Consider the following 12,466-nt stretch of genomic DNA (forward strand, 5'->3'; position numbering starts at 1 on the left):
AATTATTAGGGCTAGGGCCCGCGCCCGGAAGCGACCACTGACGACGAAGCACATCCAGAAAGAGTTTAGGTGCTGGAATAGTTTCTGGGGCCACAGTCGGTTCAGCGAACAAGGCTGAAGCAGGATCCAGAGGAGCAGGGGCCGAGGCAGCCCCTGGAACTTCCCCCAGGTGAGTGGTGGCAATAGCTTTAAACAGTAAGGACCGGAACATTTGAGGTTTAAAGAGACCAATGAATGGGGATTGATCAGGAGCCAGGCCTTCATCGTCGGAAAGAGCCGCGTCAGGCATTTCCTCAGGCTCAGAGGGGGAAGCTAGGTCCTCCAAAAATTCAAAGTCCTCTGGTTCTGGGTCATAGGACTGGTCTTCAAGACTCTTGCGTTGGGGGGGAGGAGGCTGTTGAGAGGGAGCTGCAGGCCTGGCCGGAAACCCAACTTGTTGCATACATTGGGTAAAACCCTCCCTAATGACACGAGTCATGATGGACTCGAAGGCTTCAGGCCATTGTGAGGGAGCTGCCTGAGGGGGAGGAACCACGACCTCCGGTGATGGAGAAGCACTCCTTGATGAAGGGGCCTCAGACGCAGTCTGGAATAACGGCTCCTTACCAGGTGGTAGAACAGGCCCCTCAGAAGGTGGACGGTCTGGAGAGAGATCCCAGACTTCCTGTTCAGAACTGTGGATCTGGGAGGCTGAAGCAGAAGGAAAAGGTTGGGCCTGAGCCGAGGCCTTGGAGAAGGCCTTCTCCATGGCCTTATGGCGGCGTTGTTCATCCCTCGTTGCCTGGGGAATGGCTGAGGAGGAGGTCTTGACAGACCTGGACTTCTTGGCTGGGGGAGGCTGAGAGGAAGAACCCTCTAAGGGATCCTCGATGGGGCGGGCGCGGTGTGCTGAACGCCCGGAATGCTTGTGCCTGTGAGAGCTATCCGCCATTATCACGATCCAAAGGGTAAAATGGCCGGCGGGAGAAAAGGGCGCCAAACTAACAAGCAGTTCAAAGTCCCTGCAAAGCTATGGGAGGCCCGGAGTGTTGTGAGGCAAAAAAATGGCCGCCGCGGCAAAGGCTCGCCAATTTAAACTGTCAGTACTCACAGAATGAGGCAGGCTCCAGGGAGGAATGCAGGCAGGCAGCTCCAATACTATCGCTAGCTCAAAGGCTATTACTGCGATATCCGATGCAGCGAGACAAGCTCAAGCCGAATAAACAGGCTGCTAGGCAAAAATAAGCCTTTTAAACGCAGCGCCGAGGGTTAAAGCGATCGGAAAAGCCGATAACGAGGAAACAGGAACTGAAGGCAGCCCTGAGCCTCCTAGCCGGATCCCAGGCTATCCGCTGAAGAAAAACATTTTTAAATTGCTGAAAGGGCTAAATTAGAGCAGTTTTAACTGTCCAGACTGGAAGACACGTCTATCCAGCATAGATCGAGTCGAAACACTGGGCCAGGAGGGCGGAGTTATTCAAATTGATTCAACTCGATCCTGCTGCATAGAGGAAGTCAACCCCAGTCTGACCGTCGCCCCCTTCCTACGGAGAATTGAAGCAGTCATGCGGGTACCTCGACTTACAACTATCATAACATATGATAGGAATTCCAGGCTCCATTATAGTTGTAAATTGAGGACTACCTGCATTCTTTATGTTTCCAACCAATGACACTGCACAGTCTGCAGCTTGCATGTGGCTCTGAATTCCTCCCTTCCTCCCTCTCTGCTGTTCAACTCTGCTGTATAAAAGCTGGGAGTGAGGAAGATTGTATGGGGAAGAACAAATTACTTGTGTGGAGGAAATAAAGTCAGTGGAAAATCCTTAGGCACTTTTCTATTCTCTCTCTCATTAAGTTGCATATCTAGATAGTTAGGAACATCGATTAATTAGTTGGAAAACTAAGAACTATAGAAATTCTGAAATTGCAAGGGAGAGATCCCATCTCATACCATGGGACGCAGTTCATGACCCACAGCCACTGGTTATATTGAACAGCACTTTTAGTTTTCGTTTTTTGGGGGGTTTTTTGGAGAAGGGTGGGGAACCTGCATTCTTGCCACCAGCAGAGAATCCTTACAATTGTACATTAGGCTATCTTGAGAGGTAATGATTTGCTCTTGTTTCAAGCATTTTACTTATCCAAAATACAATCCTATATTTAAGAAGCCCACTTAGCCTACCAGTCATTTCTTTATCATTTTTACTGTACAGAGTCCCTCCGTGAGAGAAATGGGCAGTTCATAAATATGACACACAAATTAAAAAAAATATTCTCAACAAATCTAAGATTATTTTAAGTGTAAATTGTTTCCATTCAGATAAAGCAACCAGCAATGTCTCAAAGCATCTTATGCTATTGACCTACCCAGTTTGGATTCTGCATGCTAAAATTATGTTTTGGAAAATAGATAATAATATTGTAACTATTCCGATGTACAGGTAGTCCTCGACTTACAACCATAAATGAGCCCAAAACCTCTGTTGCTAAGTGAGACGTTTGTTAAGTGAGTTTTGCTCCACTTTACGAACTTCCTTGCTACAGTTGTTAAGTTAGTAACAGAGTTGTTAAGTGAATCTGGTTTCTCCATTAACTTTGCTTGTTGGAAGGTCACAAAAGGAGATCACATGACCCTGGGACAATGCAATGGTCAGAAATATGAGTCAGTTGTGAAGCATCTGAATTCTGATCATCGTCATAAGTGTGAAAAACAGTTATAAATCACTTTTTCCAGTGCTGTTGTAACTTTGAATGGTCATTAAATGAACTGTTTTAAGGCATGGACTACCTATACTGACAGCAATAGTCATAGAGAACACTTTGTAATGCTTTTCAGATTGCCTACCGTGTTTCTCTGAAAATAAGACCCTGTCTTATATTTTTTTGAACCTCGAAATAAGCGCTTGGCCTTATTTTTGGGGAGGTCTTATTATTTTGGGGCAAATGGAGCAAGACAGAACTCCTCTTGCCATCTTACCTGATTTCCAGCTCTGTCTCCCTAACCCTAACCAGAGGAAATGGTGGGGAACGGCTGCGCATGCGGTTAAATATTTTCAGGGTGGGCTTATTTTTGGGGGGGGGGCTTATTTTAGCGCATGTGCTCAAAAGCCCAACTGGGCTTATTATCAGGGCATGTCTTATTTTTGGGAAAACAGGGTATTATCCTAATTTAATTGGTTGGCTTGAATTCTTCAATTGCAATATGTAATCACCTGGCTAAGTCAGCAAGAAAACATAAAATTCAAAATGTTTTAAGAATTTTCATTCCACTGTTTTGGAAATTCATACTTACCAACACAGGGCTAGGAGGCATTTGAATCGCTACTTAACTATGTTGGCTGAACTATTGCAAGAAGAATTTTGATGCTAGCCATGCAGGACAGAATGATCTCACAACGTAAAAGCAGCTCCAAAGTCACCTCCTTAGCACCTAGACAATATAAGCAGAACCAAGAAGCAATAATATATTCTCTGAAACTTTAATAACTCTCTTTGACGTAGTCCATTTGAAAAACTTTATACAAGGCAAAAGCAAGCTATTTATAGCGTTGACAGGCTTCATTCTTTTTTAAAATATAAAAAAAGGAAGGTAATCTTTCTAAATGTTTTATTCTGGTACTTGACATCTGGCGGACTGGCATAGCACAGTATGCCTGGAAGAAAAAAGATGCTTGAAATAGCAACAATTGGCATTTGTATCTATAGGTGGCAAATGCAGTAAAATTCCAGTGACTTCAAATGCACGAAGCTTTAGGATATGTGTGCATTTTCATCTGCCTCTTACACCAGAATGAGGCTTTTAAAAAAGAATTGAGACAATACATCATGAAAGAGACTACTTTAGGTCTCCCAGTAGATCTGCTACTATAGAACCCATTAGGCCGAAGTTTTTAAAACAGCAATCACAATAGAATTCATTATGCATTTTCAATGACAGAAATACTCTCATAGAACAGGTAAATAATTTTATCTTCGAACTGAGGAACAGGCAGAATTTTTCTCTACAAGTAAGATAAGGGATCCTTTGGGATGCCAAGTAGTATCCTGTTTCCCCCAAAATAGGACATCCTCTGATAATAAGCCCAATCGGGCTTTTCAGGGCATGGCAATAAGGCAAGTGCTTATTTCAGGGTTCAAAAAAATATAAGACAGGGTCTTATTTTGGGGGAAACACGCTACTGAAAAGGAAACCAGCCAGGTCTGTAAGAATTGGGCTCCTTGTTTAAAATCTCATTGCAATACAAAATATTTCAAGCTTGAATGTGGAGTATAAAAAATTGTGATAGAGATGAGCCTAGTATGCAGTATATTAATGTGGAAATTCATTCTTAAGAACTATATTTCTGAATATCTTTCCAAAATGTTTCAACCTTAGCAGCAATCTTCTAATTCACAGCAACAACCACTCATTCAGCAACCATTTGAACCTGCAATGCTGCCAAACACGTGGTAGTTGTAACTGGACCTCATACGTACATATCACGGCTTCCCTGCAATCAGATTATTGTGATTTCTGACCTTTCCTGCAGGCTTCCCACAAGCAAAGTCAATGGAGAGGCCAGTAGGAAGTCAGAAGTCATGGTCACATGACATCCTCACTTACCAACCTGCACAGGCCTCTTTTAATGATGACAACTGGGACTTCCGGAAGTGTTGTTGCTATGTGGACAGGTTAATATGATTGCTTGGCTTATGATTGCATTGCTTAAATATTGAGTTTCCACTCTCAATTAGCATAGTTAAACCAAAACTGTATGTATCTAGTGACAGAAGCTCATAAACCAATCTCATAAAATGTAGTTTATGCATGCCAACAAAAAGAGCTCACAAAGCTCTACAGGCGGCGGGGCTGGCGGAGCTTCAAAGAGCGCCGCCGACGCCGAAGACAAGGAAACCGGAAGTAGAGCCGCTTCGAAACGAAGAAGCGGCTCGAAAACTTCTAAATCCTAAAGGATTGAAGAAGAGAGACCGCAGGGCACTGGTTGAGCCCCTGTGACCCCCCAGGGAAGTTTCTGGGGAGAGAACAGGCGTGGCTCCCTTCCAGCCTGCTGAAACTCCGGGCGACGTGGGACGATTCTGCTTTTGCAGAACAAGCCGGCTGCAGGAAACTTAAAGCGAAAGAACCGGCTTTAATAAACAGCGAAACTACCTGAATCCTGAAACTTGGAAACGCAAGTATCAGCACTTTATTGACTTTCAATTTGAGAAATGCGAGTGAGTGAAAGTGCTTTGAAAAGAAAAAAACATGGCGCCTAGCCTCAGAGTTAACGAGCCAGTGAATGTGGATTGGTGAAGTTATCTTGTTTTGTTACAAAGTTTCCAAGTTGCTACAAAGTTGCCTTGCTTGTCATAAGAGAAACAACAATTTCTCCCTTTTTAATACTGGACTTTGCTTTATTCTAGTCTTTATTTGATTAAATCTGGGGGACTTTTTTAGAAGTTTTTGTGCAGGAGGGAAAGGAAAAGGAACCTCCCTCTTTAGAAAAACTAGATCACGAGCCAGGATGGCTTCAAAGAAGCAGGAAGGGAAGGCATCAGGGGGGGGATCCCCCACACACAAACATGAAAAGCAACCTCCCCCTGCTCAACAGTTACAAACTCAGAAAAAAGAATTTGATGTGGGAGATTTAAAAGAATTTATTTCTAAAACTTTGGATGATAAATTTCAAAAATCCCAACAGGAGATAGATGATAAACTTCAAAAATCACATCAGGAATTTATGCAGGAAATTAATGAAGTTAAAGACATGGTGAATCAGAATCAAAAAAAGGTGACCAAAAAAATATCAGAAGTGGCGTCTGGCCTGGTAGAATTTATTGGGAAAGTTGATTTTAAAGTTGAAGAATTTAGATCAGAAGTTAATGTTAAGATGAAAGACAATGATTATAAAATTGATGAAGTTGACAATAAAATGCAGAGAATTGAAGATGAGATTGTTATGATACAATTTCGGGCGATGGAATTTGCTATACGGCTTCGGGGAATTCGAGAGGAGGAGAGACAGGACTTGAGACAAGTTTGCTCTGAAGCCTTGGCCAAGATTTTACAAGCTAATCCTGATTTGGTATTTCATAAAATAGATAAAATCTACAGAGTCAACTCTTGGGTGGCCAGACAAAGACAACTGCCTAGAGATGTGGTGATATATTTCACTGATAGAGAAATTAGAAATCATATCCTGCAAAAATCTTTTCACACCTCTGTACAAGTGGGGGGTTCACGACTTGAAATTTTTAAAGAATTACCTCCTAAAATGCTGAAAGCTAGAAAAGAATTTGGTTTTCTTGTTAAGGAATTGAAAAATTTACAGATACCCTTCCGGTGGGACGCACCAGCTGGGATAATTTTTAGATACAAGGGAGAAGGATATCGGTTGAATACCGTGGAGAAGGCACAACATTTTTATAGTACTATACTTAAGGAAAGAACTCCATCTCCACGTACATCTACAGTTTTGGAGATTAAGGAGAGTGAAGAGAGGCAATTGGAAGAACAGTCTAAGCAGGAATTAGAAACAGTGCAAGGTGCAGAAGGAGGTTTTCTGAGTGAGCCCTTGCTGGATTCTTCTCCAATTTTGGATTTGATTCAGTTGGCTGAAGTGAAAGATCAACGTATAACTAGAGCTCAATCTAAGCTATTTAAACAACAGCAACAACAACAACAGGAAAGACAAGACAAGAAGGCAGTTAAGAGCACCGTACAAGAGAGTGGCGCTATGGGAGGAGCGAGATCGAAGCTTTCGGATGAACTTCAAAGATATTGCTCCGCGCTCCAGAAAGAGGCTGATGACCTTTAAGTGTCTATCTTGGAATGTCAATGGGTTGAATTCAGCACAGAAAAGGAAGAAATTATTTACATATTTGAAACAATTTAATAATGATATAATATGTTTACAAGAAACGCATATAACTACTCAAGATCAAAAATATTTGATAAATTCAAAATTAGGAGCACATTTTATATCTTCGACTTCGCAGAAAAAGAATGGTGTGGTTATTTATGTAAATAAAAAATTAACAGCGAAAGTTATAGAAGCAGATCAAGATGGTAGGTTTGTAGCAATTGAATTGTTTACAGCAAATGGACCAATTCTTCTGATTGGAATTTATGCTCCCAACCAACAACAGGATTATTTTTATAAGATATTACATACTAAAATATTGCAATGGGACTATAGATCTATTTTAATTATGGGAGACTGGAATGGAGTAATTGATTCTAAACTAGATAAAAAGAGCTTGGCAAAGTCTAGAATTAGACTACCACAGACTTTTTTTGATATGAAAGAAGATATGGAATTAAAAGATGTTTGGAGAATACATAATTCAAACGTATTGGATTACACTTTTTTTTCTGATAGACATAGATCTTTCTCTAGGATTGATTTTATCCTGTTGTCAAATGATCTACTTGTTAAGACCAAAAGAACAAAGATTTTTCCAAGAACTTTGACTGACCATAGCCCTGTATGGATAGAAATTGAGATGGATAAGGTTGAGAGACGTTCCTGGAGATTAAATGAGAACTTGTTTAGATATGAAAAAAATACAATAGAACTTAAAAAGCATTTGAAAGAATTTTTTGAAATAAATTTGAATAAAGGTACTCCAATTGAAATTGTTTGGGATGCAAGTAAAGCTTATATGAGAGGGGTACTTATCTATATGAACTTTAAACATAGACAGTTCCGACAAAAGAAAAGAATTGAGTTGGAAATGGAAATAAAGAATAAAGAACAGTTACTTATTAAAAATCCAACAGATGAAAGAATTCGAAGTGCTATAAAACTTCTGAAAGACCAATTTCAAATGCTTATGGCGGAACAAGTTGCAACAAGCCTACAATATGCGAAGCATAATACATTTTGCAACGCTAACAAACCGGGCAGATGGTTGGCTTACACATTGAGGAAAAAACAAAGTATACGGACTATTGATAGTATTGATATTGGCGGGAAAGAAATCTTTCAACAAAAATTAATTAAAGAAGCTTTTGTGGACTATTATACTAAATTATATGCTAAAGAAGAGGTGCAGAATGGACTTATAGAAAAATATTTAAATGATAAGAGAGTTACAAAAATTACTGATCAACAAAAGGAAAGAATGAACTATCCCATAACAGAGGAGGAGATAACAGCAGCAATTAAACAGTTAAAAACAGCCAAAGCTCCTGGCACGGATGGTTTGACTGCAGTGTATTATAAAACTTTGCAAGCTGAAATGGTGGGACAACTTAGAGATTTATTTTGTAACATTCAACAAGGGGGTAAAATACCCCCATCTTGGACAACTGCTTATATATCTTTGATACCAAAAGAACAAGTTGGTCCTAAAAAACCAGAGAATTATAGACCAATATCTCTTTTGAATACAGACTATAAAATTTATGCGAAGGTATTAGCCAACAGGTTGATGCCAGTAATTCAAAAGGTGATTCATGAGGACCAAGCGGGATTTATTGAAGGCAGATATATGAAGGACAATGTAAGGCAAGTAATAGACTTATTGGAATATCTTGACAAGAATAAACAGATTCCTGCAGTGCTGGCTTTTTTGGACGCAGAGAAGGCCTTTGATAGAGTGGATTGGAATTTTCTATTAAAGACTTTAAAAAAGATGGACTTTGGGGACCAATTTATACAGGCAATCTCAGCAATTTATCAAGAGCAAAAGGCACAGATTATTATTAATGGAAGTTTGACGACAGAGTTTAAAATTGAAAAAGGAACAAGACAGGGATGTCCGTTGTCCCCACTTTTATTTATTTTAACATTGGAAGTCTTGTTAAACACAATACGGGATTCTAAAATTTTGAAAGGCATAATGATAAGGCAAGAGGATTATAGAATAAAGGCATTTGCAGATGATCTGGTGGTTACCCTATCACAACCAATGGAATCAATAATCTTGATGAATGACATTATACAAGACTATGGTAGAGTTTCAGGTTTTAGATTGAATTCAAAAAAGACCAAAATGATAGTTAAAAATATGACACAAGATCGTAAATATGAGCTTGAAAGGAGGGCAGGTTTTGAAATTGTACCTAAGGTAAAATATCTTGGAGTTCAGGTTGCAGAATCAAATTTGAAATTGTTTCAAAATAATTATGAGGTGTTGTGGCGAGAGGTCCAGAAAGATATGGAGACCTGGAAAAAGCTGCAACTGTCTTTACTTGGAAGAATAGCAGCAGTTAAGATGAACATTTTGCCAAGACTTCTGTTTTTGTTTCAAATGATTCCGGTGCTTAAAAGTGATAAACAATTGAAAGTTTGGCAGTCTGGTGTGAATAAGTTTGTCTGGAACGAGAAGAAGCCGAGAGTGAAATTGAAAATTATGCAAGATGTTCCAGAAAGAGGAGGCCTTAAACTCCCAAACCTACAGTTATATTATGATGCTGCAGCTTTAACTTTAACAAGTGATTGGTTTGGAAGTAAAAAGACTGGAATACTGAACGCAGAAAGTTTTGATCTCGAATTTGGATGGCATGCTTATTTATTTTATGACGACAAAGTAGATAAAGTATTTAAAAGTCATATACTTAGAGATTCCTTGATGAGAGTTTGGAAGAAGCACCGACTCAAATGGGATTACAAAATACCGCTATGGCTGGATCTTGGTCATACTTTGTGGAATACAAATATAATGTCACTCGGGGGGTTTTTATACAAAGAGGTTCTTTTTACAGATGCGGGCAGATGGCAGCTGAAGACATTACAGACACTGTTGGATGAAGGGCTTAATCTAACTTGGTTACAATATAATCAATTACAACTGAGATGGAAAGAGGACCAAAAAACTGGTATTATGTTGCATGAGGAAGAATTGGTTAGACATATAAGAGAGAAAGGCCCAATGCATGTTAAAAGGCTTTATAATGTTTTGCTAGAAAGGGATTCAGAAACTGAATTAGTTAAAGATTGTATGATTAAGTGGGCACAAAATTTTGAAGAACCAGTGATGCTGGAAACATGGGAAAATATTTGGGTTCAGAATGTTAAATTTACACAGTCCCAGAACTTGAGGGAAAATTTTTATAAAATGTTTTATAGATGGCATTTAGATCCCAAAAAGTTGTCATGTATGTACCCTAATGTTCAGCCAAAATGTTGGAGATGCGAATGTTTGGATGCTACGTATTATCATGTTTGGTGGACCTGTAGGAAAGTTAAGGCTTTTTGGATAAAAATTTGGTGGGTCATGCAGAATGTTTTGAAGAAAAAAATTCAATTTTCTCCACAATTGTTCTTATTGGGTATAGTTAAGGGTTTTACACGGGGTGAAATAAAACTAATATTGTATATGATAACAGCAGCAAGATTGTTGATAGGTAAATATTGGAAGAATGAAGCTTTGCCTACTATCGAGGAATGGACTTTGAAGATGGCTAGTTTTGCAGAGATGGCGAAGATTTCAGCGTATTTAAAAGATTGTTCACAAGAGACTTATGAATGGGAATGGAAAAGGTGGATAGAATATGTTCAGAACAAATACCAAACTAGAAAGTATCAAATAGCTTTTATTTGAAAATAATGTATTAGAAATATTTTAATGTAAAGAGATAAAGAGGAAAAATTATATAGGGGGGAGGGACGGGTTCAGGCTTATATATTAGTGTCATTAGTTATGAGTATGTAATAGGGAAGTCTGGGGGGGGAGGGTTAGGGAGGGTTAGGGAGGATGGGAAGTTTGGGGTGGGAGGTGGGGGGTGAAAAAGGGGATAAAAATGTAATTGTAAAACTTTTGCAATAAAAAAAAAAAAAAAAGAGCTCACAAAGTTTGCATCTTAAAATTGCTTTCCCCTAACTGGTGCCCTTAAGAAGTGCTTTAAAGCCACAACTTCCAGAATTTCTAATCACTAGCTAAAATGGCTAGGAATCAAAACGATTCCAGTTGATTAAGCACATCTGAGAAATTATCTATTTTTTATGAAACCAAGTTCAAGAGACAAAACATCTGAGAAAAACTCATCTTTCCCTAAGGAAGATTATCTCAGAAAAAAGAGTAATAAACACACTTGTAGCAGAATGTTAGATGACTGATATCTATTAGGCCAGAGCACAAATCAAGCTCAAAATCAAGCATACTATCTGTGTACAAAAGCTGTGGTCTATTGCAGGGGTGTCAAACTCGCGGCCCACGGGCCAGATGCGTCACACACTGGCCATGCCCACCCCCCGTTTAGCAAAGTGGAAAAAAGTCGTGATACGTCAAGTGATGATGTGACGTCGCAAGTTTGACACCCGTGGTCTACTGGATCATTCCTCTTAGTAGAGAGATTTTATTTACCCTCCACATTTCAAAACTGTTTTGTTCACCAAAACATTCTAGAAGCTTCTAGGCTCCATTGCTCTTTGATAATTTCCAGCAAAAAATCCTGGGGTACAGTTCAGTTTGTGATGTGACTTGGTCTGGAATATCTGAAATAATTCCGTTTAATATAAAGAAAAATGAACCGCTAAGCACAATGACACTAATAAGCAGAATTAGACAATAAAACTATCAATATAAACACCAACAAGGAATAAAAATCTACTTTGAAACCAGACTACTGTCTTGCACGGCCTAAACAAGACTGAAAAGCACAAGTGAAATTAAAATGCACAGTATCCATCTGGGAAGAAATTCTTTGCTTTTCATACCCTGTTGTGGAACTTGAAAGAGCTACAACGCAAAGCTCAGCTCACGAGGGACCCCTAGTTGACATCTGCATTCAGGCAGAAAGTGATCTCCCAATTACAGGTGTGTTTCCCCTCCCCCCTCTCATTTTTCTTTCTTTCTTTCTGAGGCATGATTTACAGGCTTGCCTTGCTTCTGCTGAAATGCTCTAAAAGTCTTGTGGCTTTCCTGTGGCTTTAATTTATTCCAGGGGTACAAATGGTTGAAAAATGAAGGTTATTAAGATATTACCTTAAGCAAGCTGTTATTTTAGCATCAACTTTCTCACTGTACTGCTAAAAAGTAAATGCAAACGTATTTCAAGAACCACGTTAGGACAAATCAACATTTTCAAGATGTAACTTTTGGTTTTTAATTATTTATTCTCACTTTTTTGAATGCATTTACTTATTAGTATATTGGGCATATTAGGAAGCAAATCTTATTTAAAAAAATAAAATATATAGCGCACATGAAACATGTTTTTTGAGCAACCAATCAAAGAGCAAAAAGGGAATAATTGTCAGGGACAAGAGACTTAAAAATGCGCTGAACTACTAAAATGAAGAATTGCCTGGCCCTAATAGAGGAGTCCGACTGTCAAATGTCAATGGAAGACCTACAACAGACTTCACCGGGCAGAAATTGTACAATTTTCAGCATCTTTATACGAATGTACAGAGCAATCAAAAGGATGAGCTCAAGTTTCTAAAGAACTTCACATGATTTTCGAGACAAACTTGGTAGGATGATACCCATGAACAGAATATAATAATTTAAATTATGGTAATTTAAATTTAATTTGTTTAAACAAAAAATAAAA

At 39.0% G+C, this 12,466-nt stretch overlaps 1 protein-coding gene across 2 annotated transcripts in view; it reads right to left on the reverse strand.

Moving 5' to 3' along the window:
• Positions 1-12,466, reverse strand: part of CUNH11orf24 (chromosome unknown C11orf24 homolog) — a 37,608-nt gene that overhangs the window by 9,950 nt on the left and 15,192 nt on the right. For both annotated transcript variants that reach the window (XM_070932416.1, XM_070932406.1), the window contains exon 3: positions 3,275-3,412. The gene's annotated coding sequence lies outside the window, so the exon portion shown is untranslated. The remainder of the gene's footprint in view (positions 1-3,274; positions 3,413-12,466) is intronic.

This window comes from Pituophis catenifer, unplaced genomic scaffold (assembly GCF_029215685.1).
Source record: "Pituophis catenifer annectens isolate HBS135680 unplaced genomic scaffold, rPitCat1.0.hap2 SCAF_1, whole genome shotgun sequence".
NCBI lineage: Eukaryota > Metazoa > Chordata > Lepidosauria > Squamata > Colubridae > Pituophis > Pituophis catenifer.